The sequence below is a fragment of the Cheilinus undulatus genome, linkage group 18, assembly GCF_018320785.1.
Source record: "Cheilinus undulatus linkage group 18, ASM1832078v1, whole genome shotgun sequence".
Taxonomy (NCBI): Eukaryota; Metazoa; Chordata; class Actinopteri; order Labriformes; family Labridae; genus Cheilinus; species Cheilinus undulatus.
The window spans coordinates 2,902,091-2,915,492 of record NC_054882.1 but is presented as its reverse complement, the minus strand read 5'-3'; the positions used below and the strand labels follow the sequence as shown (position 1 = coordinate 2,915,492).

At 39.3% G+C, this 13,402-nt stretch overlaps 1 protein-coding gene across 4 annotated transcripts in view; it reads left to right on the top strand.

The window, feature by feature from the left end:
* Positions 1-13,402, top strand: part of akap6 (A kinase (PRKA) anchor protein 6) — a 319,977-nt gene that overhangs the window by 144,613 nt on the left and 161,962 nt on the right. The gene's annotated exons all lie outside the window — the stretch shown is intronic.

Sequence of the window (13,402 nt, the reverse complement as noted above, 5' to 3'; positions counted from 1 at the left end):
TTGTTGCTCTGATTGGCTCGTAAAGATGTGACAGAACATTCATCCAATCCCCCTCCGAGTTTTTTTTTTTTTTTTTTTTTTAATCAAAGGCTCTGCCCTTTCTCAAACACCGTCCATGGGAGGTTTCCCAGATGGATGTGTGAAACATCCATCTGATGTGGTTACCAAACATCTCATTCACAGGTGTCAAACTCACGGCCCAGGGACCAAACGCGGCCCACAGTGCAGTTTTACCCGGCCCGCAAGATCATCTCATATTTTAGTTAGAAGTGGCTCACCCCGATGAGGTCTGCAGATTTCCTCCAGTATAAAAATGTCAATTTAACCTTGAAGATTCAAAAAAAAAAAATCCTTGTTAAGTCATAAAAATCTGAAAAGGTAGAGAGTAGAAATAGTCAGGAATGAGGGGAAGAAATTAATTCATGTTTACATTTCATATTTTCATTTTGCATCCCAAAATTATGATGTAAACTTTTGGATTTTGACTTTTTATTTCATATTTTGACCTTTTGAAGTCAGAATTTGGACCTTCTCTCATATAGTGAACTTTCAGATTCACAATTTTTCATTTTACATCATATTGTGACCTTTTTAACTCCTAACTTTGACTTTTAATCCCATATTTTTACTTTTTAAAACTCCTGATCTAGAATTTTATCTCATATTTTGGCATTTAGAGTCACAATTTTGAATTTAATCTTCTATTTTGACCTTTTAAACTTGATTTTGTATTTTATCTCATATCTTGACCTCTAAACTCATGATTTTAACTCTCTATGTCATATATTTGCCTTTTAAAAACTTATTTTGACTTTTAAATTTGTATTTTGACCTTTAGGACTTATAAAGTTGACTTTATATGTCAGATTTTGAGCCTTTAACTCATTATTGATTTAGCATTCATTTGACATGGACACACAATAACATTGATGCTGTGATATTTAATCATTTTGACTTTTTTTTTTTTTTTTAATCTTCAAATCCTTTATCATCACTGTTTAATTTTCCCTATAATTCAGTACCTGTGGAAACACGGTTGATGGTTTTTGGTTAAATCTTGACCCTGTTAGGCCTTCAGTTTAGACCTAAATTCAGATTTCAGCCCCTGCTGTGATTGAGTTTGACACTCCTGGTCTAGTGAGTCAGTTGTTTAAGAACAGAAATAAAGAAAATTTTGGTATTTTTGCAGCCCCGTTTGCTGATTAACTGAGTGACTTTCCCTCAAATGTCTTTGAAAATGTGACCAAAGCTGGTAAAAACTCCTGCAAGTCGTCTGAGGTAATTTTTGAGTATTTTACACATTATGAAATTGTGGATTCCAAGTTTTTAAATGGTGTATCACACACCTTAATCTGAGCATATTTTACAAAGATATGCTCATTTGAATGTTCACTTCTAGTTTCTGTTTGTTCTGAGAAAACCAGGCTCAAAGTTTCAGGACTTTTCATACCTTCAGGCAGGCCAGGTAATGGGCGTGGACAACAGGGCTACATTTACATAAAGTCCACCCAAACCAAGCTCCTGAATCAGACTGGTGACACTCATCAAAATATTCCCATAGGAAATCTGCCTTCATCAAACGTTCACTGTCGACTGATCCTGAAGTCATCTCAAGTCTCTCTTCCACTTTGCTTCGCCGCGGGGTTCATCTTGAGGCTTGTTGATAAAGATGATAACTAGAAACAGCTGTTTTTATGTGCCGGGGGAGGGGTGGCGTTTGAGCCATGTGGTGTTTGTTATTGTCCATCTCAATGGGCGGAACTGGGAACAATAGCAAGCTGAGTTGCCAATTATCACCCAGCAGTTTCGCTTCACCCTCCCCTCAATCTCCCTGCAGAAACTCTGAAAACAGGGCATTTTAAAACACAAAATTAACACCTTTAAATATCACATTGGTGTTACTTTTTTTCATCATATCAGTAGTTTAAATGTTGGACTTGCATAAAATGAGAGAAAACGAAAAATGATCATTTTGAAGAAAACTACTTTGTGTCCATTCTCTCAACCACTGGAATGCAGGAACTTTATCTGGCTTTGATCACAAATATCCAGAGAAATTTATCAGATCCTTTGAGGATTTTATTTTAGGGTTATGATGTCCGCTTTTAATCCCATCAGAGCGATCTTATTGGTGGACCTGGTTGAACTGGTTGAACTGGTTTCCTGACTAACGAGGCTGTAAAAAGCTCTGTTCCTGGGTGAGGCTGGAGCTAACGGTCTCCTCTGCTAATTCAAGCCTGTTTATTTTATTTGTTTTGCTCCCCCCGGAGCGCGTGTGCGCTGTTGTCACTGAGGTAACCATAATAATCCAGAGAAGAAGACCCCCGGGGGCCGTGATGGCTCGTCGTGGCAGATGCCAACAGCCGTAAAGCATTTCTGTCACAAACACTGAGCCCGGGCTTCCTCTTCTCCTTCTTTGTTGTCCTCACCACCCCTTCATTTGTCTCGTCTTCCTTTCCTTCCTCCTTTAATATTCTAATATTTTCTATCTTTAAGCTCCTCTTCATCACACTACCAGTAATCTTTCTCGTCATCGATGACCCCGATGAAAGCTTGCTCATGTTGTTTTGAAAAAGTCGAAGCACTCGGCTAATTTGTTCTGAGATTCAGTGAAATATCTCTACTCCCACTCAAAGAGGAATATGACTTATGGAATAATTACTAAAACATGAATAAATAAATATAAGCTTTGATTTAACTTATTTCACAGCCTCTCATCTTTCTGCCCTCCCTGTATTTTTCTCTTTTCCTCCTCCCTCTCTCCTCCATCTCTCTCTGTATCTGTCAGCGGAGGTTGAGTTGCCGCTGTGTCGTGTTAGTTTTGATTTATGTTCAGTCTTTGATATTGAAAATAACTGGAATGGTGTCCTTGAACAGAACAGAAAGCCCCGGCAAGAAGAAGAAGAGGAGGAGGAGGGAAAGGACATGGATTCAAAGAAAGAACCAGAACAAATAAAGTAAAAGGACCACGGAGTCCTTCTCCTCTTTCTGTCACGTCGTACATTCATTTCAGTCCCAGACGCTCGCCATCAAATTACATCTAATAGCTGATAATTACGCAGAATGGACCTTAATTACCTGTAATGTACCCCCCAAAATCTTGGTTCCCCTCCACCACCCGCCACGTAAATAAACGCCACGTCTAATTTGCTTGTTTTGGAGACCACACAGTGCACGGTGATGGATATGAGAGGCCTTCGAGGTAATTTGATTCTGGAGGATCTGCTGCATCTTTAATGATCTGAACTCAGCCAGGCGTGAGCTACAAACAGCGTCATGTCATCAATGTATCAAAATAACATCCTTTAAACAGAAAGAACATCTTAAAGTGGCTGAACTTTTGTTTTTAGGGGTTGACCTTAGAATTAGGGCATTCTGCTAGCTCAGATAGACAGACAATGCTCGAGAAGCCTTAAAAAATAAATTAGAGCTGTGGCCAATGGTTAGTAAGACATCGCTGATCAGACGGTCAAAATCGAGCGAGGAAGCATGGAGTCATAGATGAACTGTCACTAGTTAGACTTTCAGAGTAAAACCTGCTGAATAACCAATGATAAATAAAATATTAACACATGGTTCATATAAGAAACAGTCACAGTTTTATTATGTTTGGCTCTAAAACTACGCAGTGAGTCTGACGAAGCTGCAACCATCCCAGAGCAGAGCAGGCATCAGTGGCAGCAGAATGAGGCTGATTAAGCTGGATGTAGAATAAAGGAGGAGCTGGGGTGGAGGTGGGATGCAAAAGCAGCTTGCAGAGTGAGCAGCAGAGAGAAGGTGTACAAGAGCGGCTTAAATATGGCAGCATGAGCAGGATTTCCCAGTAGCATGCTTAGAGCGAATCACCTGGCTGTCAGCTGATAGGGGCCTGCATGAAATCAGCTGATCTCAGTCATATGGAAACTTATACCTGGATGAAGGTCAGGACTTGTGTTTAAGAAGGTCCTAGAGTACTCTCAAATGAGGGAAAGTGGAAGTGACATAAACGCTGTGAAATGGAGAACTTCCTGTTCTATGTTCTAAAGTGCTATGCACCAGGGACACATTGCATGTGGAGTATGTGGATTTTGAGGGTAAAGGCTGAACAATTTTGATTCCTCCATGATGGTGACAGTAAAGGCTGAAGGCATTATGTTTGAAAAAAAAAAAGAAAACTATTAGTATTTAATGGCAAAAGGTAGCTTAAATGGGCAAAAAGTGGAAAAAAAATGGTGAAAAAGGGGAAAAATGGGAAAAAGTGGCAAAAATCAACAAAAAAATAGGAACCAAGTGGTATTTAATGGCAAAAGGTAGCTCAAATGGGTGAAAAGTGGCAAGAAAAAGTACCAGACTTCTTCTTGACCCACCACTGGAGACCTCACAGGGGTGTATTAGTTCTAGTTGTTCCAGTTTGCCTTCATGCTGGGCAGATGTGTCTTGGAAATATTTGAAGCACGCAAATGAACAAAACAGGCCAGTCTCAGTCAAATCAGTCACTATTTCTGTACTTTAAACCCCAACAGTTTGGTCACACAGTATCACCGACAGTCCAGCATGACTTCTTCAAGAACTGGCCTAAATCAGACCGTGTACATCCAGCTTTAGCTTCAAATAATCCTAATACTATCTTAGTGTGTATAGAAACTTTTAGCATGGATAAACTAGACTCAAACAAAGAATAAAATGACTTAGAAAAGGAGATACAGAGATGAGTTTTGTAAAATCAAGTAAACAAACTTAAATAAAAGAACTTACTACATATTTTTGATCTTTGAGAATATTAAACTTACGCTGACAGAGTTTTAAAATCTTTCAAATCTTTTATACTCCTGCTGGTACATCCATGACTTCATCAGGCCCATTAGCCAATCAGAGAGCAGCTCTAAAATCCACTGACAGTGTCACGCAGTGCAGAAAATCTCGAGTTTTTGTTTTGCCGGTTGTGTTTGCGTCAGAAATAAGACAGAACAATGAGATCTCTGCTCCTATTAGACTGAAATGATAGCTCAAATATGAATCCATACAGCTCGTCTTTTGTTTTAACAGAAGAACACACACTTCAGACAAAAACACACACTCAATCATCACCATCATCTGCCTCTCTCTCCTGCTGAGAGTGTGTTTGTGTGAGTGCGTGTTTGTGTTCCGCCGCTGCACACAGAGAATTTCTTGTGAAGTTGTTTTTTTGAATCATATTTGATTTCATGCATAATTAGCTCGACCATCAGCAGCCGCCAGGCCGCATGCTGGCTGTTCACACACACACACACCCACACACACAGAGCGTGCACGTGCATGTGCACATGCACAGAGTGAGGTGGTGTTCAGCTCAAAGGTTATGAACAGTGAAGGAGAAATCCAAACATTTCTACCTCAGTAGCAGCTGAAAGGTGAGCTACCCTGACGCACATGTGTGTATTTGTGTGTGTTGGTGTATATTTGTGTGTGTTTGTGTGTATTTAGGAGCCTGCGTACTTTACTGTGCCGTCAGTGAGACAGAGGAGGTAAAAATCGAGCGAGTGGCGGCGTCTTCGCTCTGCTGTGGAGTCGCACGCAGTCGGATTAAAAACTTAATTACGTTTTAAAATGATATTTTAATTAAATATGGACGGAGCAGAAATGGATTGGCACCAAAATAATTAATCAAGCATCACAAAAAGAAAACTCTCAACGCTGTCTTTCTGCTTCGGCCAGCAGAAAATAAAGTCAGCCGGCCTGAGAGCTCCACTCCACGTCTTTTTAATTCTCTCACTGCATCTCCCATCTTCCTGTCTGATACTCTCCCATTCCCACAATGCATTTGTGATCTTATTAATTATCAGTAGTAATTATTTAATACTTGTAAATATTATGAACTGACTCAACAATCTGGCTCTCTATGCCGACAAAGAAAGTCTGAGGCAGGGAGAGAAGCTTCCAGAAGCCCAGAGCAGAGCCGGCCTCAATGACAGCAGAAGACCAGTGGGATCAACCCTGCTCAACCAAAGAGCCAAACTGTTGAACAATATCTTTCCAAGAGCCACAATCTAAGTGGTGAAAGTGGCAAAAATGACTTGAAGTACCAAAAAAAACGAGTTAAAGATGGCAAAAATGGTCAAAAGGAGCAAAAATGGAGGAAAATGGGCAAAAATGGAGAGAAAAAGTGGAAGAAGGGTCAGAATGTAGCAAAAATGGGTGAGAAGTAACAAAAAAATGAGTTACAGATGGCAAAAAAGGTCCAAAAGTGGCAAAAAATAAGTGAAAAGTGACTGAGATGGGTAAAAAGCTGTAAAGAGTGGCAAAAATGGCTGAAAAAGGAAACGTGGTATTTAATGGCAAAAGGATGTTTAAATGTGCAAAAAATGGTGAAAAAGGAAAATGGGATAAAAGTTGCAAAAAGAAGTGGCAAAAATGGGCAAAAAATTAGGAAATTGAGGGTATTTAATGGCAGGAGGTAGCTTAAATGGGTGAAAAGTGGCAGAAAATTGTGAAAAAGGGCTAAAATGGGCTAAAAATGGCAACAAAGGAGACAAAAATGGGGAAGGGGGGAAACAAGTGGTATTACATGGCAAAAGGTAGCTTAGTTGGGCAAAAAATGGTGAAAATGGGCAGAAATGGGATAAAAGTGGCAAAAATTGAAAAAAGTAGAAAAAGAAGTTTCAAAAATGGGCAAAAATGGGAAAAAGTATTTGATAGCAAAAAGTAGCTTAAATGGGTGAAAAAATGACAAAAAAAATTGGTGAAAAGAGCAACAATTGGAAAAAAGTGGCAAAAAATGGGGAAAAGTGGCAAAAAGAAGTTGAAAAAAATAGGCAAAAAGTAGGAAAAAAGTTGTATTTAATTGCAAAAGATAGCTAAAATGGGTGAAAAATGGCAAAAAATGGTGAAACAGGGCAAAAATGGGATAAAAGTGGAAAAATTTGACAAAAGTAGCAAAAAGAAGTTTCAAAAATGGGCAAAATGTGAAAAAGGGGTGTTTTATAGCAAAAAGTAGCTTAAATGGGCGAAAAGTAGCAAAATAAAGGTGAAAAAGAGCAAAAATTGAAAAAATAAGTGGCAAAAAATGGGGAAAAAGTAGGAAAATGTAGTATTTAATGACAAAAGGTAGCTTAAATGGATGAAAAAAGGCAAAAAATGGTGAAAAGGGGCAAAAACGGGATAAAAGTGGCAAAAATTGAAAAAAGTAGCAAAAAGAAGTTTCAAAAATAGGTAAAAAAATGTGAGAAAGGGGTATTTAATAGCAAAAAGTAGCTTGAATGGGTGAAAAGTGGCAAAAAATGTGAAAAACTGCTAAAAAGGAGTGGCAAAAATGGGTAAAACAGGAAAAAAGTTGTATTTAATGATAAAAGGTAGCTTAAATGGATGAAAAGTGGCAAAAAAGTTTACCTTTTTTTTTATTAGGTTTTCTGGTGGAATAATATCTTAGATGAAGACATCAAAGAGCCTCACTTTCAGTATCAATGATGTAGAATAAAGGAGGAGCTGGGGTGGAGGAGGGCTGAAAACTGTGACCTTCAGAGGGAGCAGTGTAATGGAGCCAGGCTAGAGCAGCTTAAATATGTTAGCATGAGCAGGATTTCCCATGCTTAGAGCCAATCAGCTGGCTGTCAGCTGATAGGAGCCTGCATGAAATCTCAGTCATATGGAAGCGTTTCCCCACGTCTGCATGGACCGCTCCACCACTAGTTCAAACCAAACAGGTTAGCTGTAAAAACAGAAGGTTGCTTTTAGTGTTTTCTTTGGTTAAAGCCAGATAGCTGTGTTTTAATGCTCTAAAAAGTAGATATTTTACATTTGGAATCCAAAATCTCATTCATTTTAAGCTAACGTTAAATCTTTATTACAATCTTTCCTGAAACAACCTGATGTTGTCATGTTTTCCTCTTCCCTCCATCCGTCCTCCATCTCTGTGTTTTCTCCTCCTGCTGTTCGTCTTTATAACCTCCCAGCTCTGGTTTCTGTCTGGTGCTGAGAACAGTCTGGAGGCTGATGGACCGACGAAGGGACGGGCGGATGGATGGAGGGCTGGATGGAGGGATGGATGGAGGGATGGATGGAGGGCTGGATGGAGGGGTGGATGGAGGGACTGGGTGGGGGAGGAGGAGGGAGATGATAGAGGCAATCAATATTTCTAGCATTCTAATTAAAGCCTCTCTGTGGAATAAATCCATGTAATTATCAGTAAATGAAATACAAGGTCACTCCAGCTGATGGAGGGATGGATGGAGGAGAAAACAACAGGAAGGCAGCTTGTTTGGCTCTGTTTGTTCTTTTGACAACACCCTGGAATATTCCAGTTTTCCCAAATCTGACCAGAGTCTGTCAGCAGGTCATCACATGTAACTGTAGCCCTGTTAACCCTTTCCAAACTGAGTTTTCAGGAGTGGGTTAGGGTTAGGGTTAGGGTTAGGGATGAAGGTTGGATTTATAGATGTGAGGTGAAGTTTGATTGATCATATCTACAGCTGAAGTGACCAGGTGATTCCAACAGGAAGTCAAAGATTCAGGCGGCTGATGGGATCAAACATCCAGTCTTTCATAGTGCGTGGGCAACAGTCTGGTCCTCTGTTTAGTTTATTCATCCAGATTTGCTCACAGATACTTTTGTGACTGTTTGTGGCTTTTTGATGTCTTAATTCTAAATATTATTCCCCAGAAACCCTTAAAGGGAAACTTTTTTTTGCCCTTTTTCACAAGTTTTTGCCACTTTTTGCCCGTTAGAGCTACCATTTGCCATTATATACTTCTTGTTTCCTATTTTTTCCCATTATTGCCACTTCTTTTTGGCACTTTTATCTATTTTTTCAGATTTTTCCCATTTTGTGCCACTTTTCACCAATTTAAGCTACCTGTTGCCTATGAATACCACTTATTTCCTATTTTTCGCCCATTTTTGCCACTTTTTTCCTTTTTCCCCCATTTGTGCCCCTTTTCACCACTTTTCACCCATGTTTGCCATTATATACTATATTTTGCCTATTGTTGCCTCTTCTTTTTGCCACTTTTATCCAATCCCATTTAAGTTACATGTTGTTATGTAATACCACTTGTTTCCTATTTTTTTGCCCATTTTTGCAGCTTTTCACTCATTTTTGCCATTAAAAACCAATTGTTTATATTTGTTGCCACTTTTTGCCCCTTTTCACCACTTTTCAACCCGTTCTTGCCATTAAAAACTAATTATTTCCTATTTTTTGCCCATTTTTGCCAATTTTTCAGTTTTCCCCCATTTTTGCCCTTTTTTTTTTTACCACTTTTCACCCATGTTTGCCATTATACACTACCTGTTTCCTATATTTTGCCCATTATTGCCAATTCTTTTTGCCTTTTTTATCCAATTTTGTCAATTTTTTTCCCATTTAAGCTACCTGTTGCCATGTAATATCACTTTTTTCCTATTTTTTTGCCCATTTTTTGCAGCTTTTCACACATTTTTTGCCATTGAAAACCAAACCGTTTCCTATTTTTTGCCCATATTTGCCACTTTTTTTGCCACTTTTATCCCATTTTTGCCCTTTTTCACAATTTTCTGCCAATTTAAGGTACCTTTTGCCATCAAATTCCACTTATTACCTATTTTTTTGCCCATATTTGCCCTTTCTTGACTGTCTTTTGCCCGTTTTAGTCAATTTCCACTCATTTTTTGCCACATTTTTGCCACTTCTGGACCATTTTTGCCACCTGTAACTCAGTTTTTTGTCACTTCTAAACCATTTATTTCTATTTTCTGATGCTCCTTCCACTTTTCTCAGCATTTTCGCCCCTTTTTCCATTTTTTTTGCTACTTTTCACTGCTTAGATTGTGGCTCCGCCCCTGGAATATTTTTGCTGCTATTGGCAAGACATTGTCATTATTTTGGTTGCCAAAATGTTAGTTGTTGCATCAGTAAACTCTTCTTGTCAGGATGTTTGTTTACAGAATCATTGCCTCTCTTAATCTGGGGTGGCTCGAGTTTTTATCACTGGATCAGTTTTAATGATAACGCTGGTCAGTGCTCCTCTATGTAAATGGAGATGTGAATGTAAACCCTGCGTCGTCTTCCACCTTCTCTGCAGTTTTCTGATAATACTCTGATGAACCGACTGAAATGAAGATAAACACTAAATAAATGAGTCGACTCTGCTGGAGTCTTCAGATGCTTTCTCTCTCCTCCTCCTCCCATCACTCTTCTCTCCTCTCTTCTTTTCCTCTCTTTACTCATTTTCTTGATGAATACATCCTCTCCATCTCTCTGTGTCTGCTTACATGCTGATTAGATAAATAGAAACAAAGAAGAATATAGGGAAATCAGTCTGACCTTGTCTGTCATTCAGCACCTCTGAGCCAATCAGAGCAGTGGCTGCTCCGTCTTTAACCAATGACTGTACTCTATCTGAGAGAGAGAGAGAGAGAGAGAGAGAGAGGGAACAGTGACTGGAGAGGTGCTATTGATTTTTCAGGTGATCATCATCTTCTCGGCACTCTCGACGTTTTTTCTTAATAGTGTTTTAGGTCTGCATCACTAGAGCATGCTGGGAGATCAGCTAATTTTGAGACATGCTGTGTTTGTGTGTCATGGACGGTGTGTTTATGCCACTACTGCTCTCTCTGAGGCGTGTGTGGTTGAAACCCAGAGCACTGATTCCTGACGCGCCTTAAAGCCAGGCACGTTTATCCATCCTGTTACTGTTTCTGTGTGAAAGCAGCCCTGTTGGCTGTGGATTCAAACACCTTTTCAAGGTCACATACAAGCACTTTTCATCATTGGTGCATCATGGATTATCTTTTATCTAACATGTAAAGGGCTTTACCAGAATCTGGTTTTATCGCTGAGATTGCCTCATGTTAAAAAGAAATGCAGTCTGATGCTAAAGATGTTTGCACAGTGATGCTGAAACTTTTGTCTGTCATTACTTTTATGAGAAGGTGCAATTTTTGCATTTCTTTTTCCATATTTCTCTGAGTCATTTAAATAGAAATATGTGGTATTTACTGGCAAAAGGTACCTTAAATGGTTGAAAAGTGGTGAAAATGGGCAAAAATGAGATAAAAGTGGCCGAAAAGTGGCAAAAATGGGCAGAAAGATAGGACACAAGTGGTATTTAATGGCAAAAGGTAGCTAAAATGAGCAAAAAGTCCCAACAATTCAGAAAAAGTGGAAAACATTGGATAAAAATGGATAAAAATGGCAAAAATTGGAAAAAAAAATTGCAAAAAGAAGAGGCAGTAATGGCAACAAAGAGGAAACAAGTGGTATTTAATGGCGAAAGGTAGCTTAAATGGGCGAAAAGTGGCAGAAAATTTTGAAAAAGGGCAAAACAGTTTCCTTTTAAGGTTTTCTGGGGAATAATATTTAAAATTAAGACATCATAGAGCCACACGTTGAGTATCACTGGTTTAGATTTAGATTTTTGCTTCGTTTAGCCGTGCTAAATGTTAGCATGGCTAAATCCACACCACACCCATATTGATGATGGTCTAAAATGATTTGCTAGTCTGTACAGTCAGTCCAGGAAGTTCACACAGGTATCGGATCAGTACTCTGTACCGGCTAACACCTTGGTATCAGAATCAGGAAGGAAAATATTGGCATCAGGACATCCTGACTGTAAATGATTCAGTGAAATATTTTCAAAGATGCCAGTTGAAGAAAAAGACAAGAAAACAAGTCTAACTTCTTCATCTGCTGAATTCAAGTGAGTTCTCATAAATAGTACAAATAACCTCGCCAGAGTACTGGAGGACTGAACTGAAGAACAGAAGTTTGTGTTGTTTTTCAGTCTGTTGGTACAGGTACCATCTTCACCACTTTTCTATTGTGGAAAAAACCATTTACCTCATTCTAAGAAATTTTGCAGTGAATTGATGGAAAGAAAAGTTTGCACCAAGATAGTTATAAGGGTCGAGAGGTGGAGGAATGAGAGCAGAGTTGAGTGGGGATGAATGAAAGTGAAACAAAGCAGATGGACAGATTGATTTGGAAACAATATCTGATTGTTGTGAGCCGGTACGACATGAGAAAATCTGGGGATTTGAGACTTTGGTGATGGAGCTGGTTATAGTCAAAGGGGTTTATGAGATGGATAATCGACTTGTGCAAGCTACAGTATGAGGAAAGCAGAGGAGTTGAGATCCTGGGTGGAGGAGCCAGAGAGCTGTAGGGGGTAGAAAGTTAGTTTGTATCTTATGATGGGGTAGTGGGATGTTTGGATTTATAGGACACAATGGACAGCTTGTAGATGCAGAAAGATGGCCTTATGAGTTCACCTTGGGGTGGCTAAGCCTGGCATAAGTCAGTATAACAGAGTCTATGGTTGCAGCATTGCTGATAAACTGGTATAATAAAGGCTCTCTGTAGATAAATACTGACTAAAATCTGGAGCTCAGGCTCTCTGTAGATAAATACTGACTAAAATCTGGAGCTCAGGCTCTCTGGATTGGGACTTGCTTCAGCATTGTACCGCAGTAAACCCACTCCCACAGTTAGACGACAGCCCGTGGTGTGAGATGGAGATATTTGGCAGGCGGCGGCGCCCGGCGCTGGGGGCAGGTGTTACAGCAGCTCCCATTAATACAGCTAATTAACATTAGCCACTATTCTAATTAACACGCAAACTAATTAGAGAATAATTAACCAGCATAAAAAAAAAATCTGATCCTAATGAGGAGGAGTGAGGGATGGGGTCGCAGACAGACACAGGAAATGGTCTCGTGGAAGGGACTGCAGGGGATTGTGGGAGTTTTAGCAGGCAGTGTGATGGTGTGGATGTGTGAAGTTTGTCCAAACATGAGCAGTCAGGAGTGCAATCATTTCTGAGAAAGGATTCCTTGAATGAGGAAGTTTATCCTGCTCTGCTCTGAGATCTCGAAGGTATTCCCTTTGAATGAGTAAAACTTTATTTAACCCTCAGGCCCCACTTAAAAAAACACACATTCCCCTTTAAGGCCCTTTTAGGTCACTCCATATATTTAAATGTTTATGTTTTCTGCATTGTTTACATTCTGCTCTGCAGGGGTTGGCTGCTTCTTGGTTTCTAAACTTTTTTATGATGCAGACATGGTTGCAAAGGTCTAGGCTGCGGGTGTCAAACTCAAGGCCCGGGGGCCAAACGCGGCCCACGGTGCAGTTTTACCTAGCCCACAAAATCATTTCATATTTTAATTAGAAGTGGCTCACCCGAATGAGGTCTGCAGATTCCCTCCAGTATAAAAATGTAAATTTAACCTTGAAGATAAAAAAAAACTTTGTTAAGTCGTAAATCTGAAAAAGTAGAGAGTAGAAATAGTCAGGAATGAGGGAAAGAAATTAATTTGTGTTTTCATTTCATATTTTCAGTTTGCATCCCAAGATTATGACCGAAAATTAGGATTTTGACTTTTTATTTCATATTGTGACCTTTTTAACTCCTAACTTTGACTTTTAATCCCATATTTTCACTTCTTAAACTTCTGATTTAGAATTTT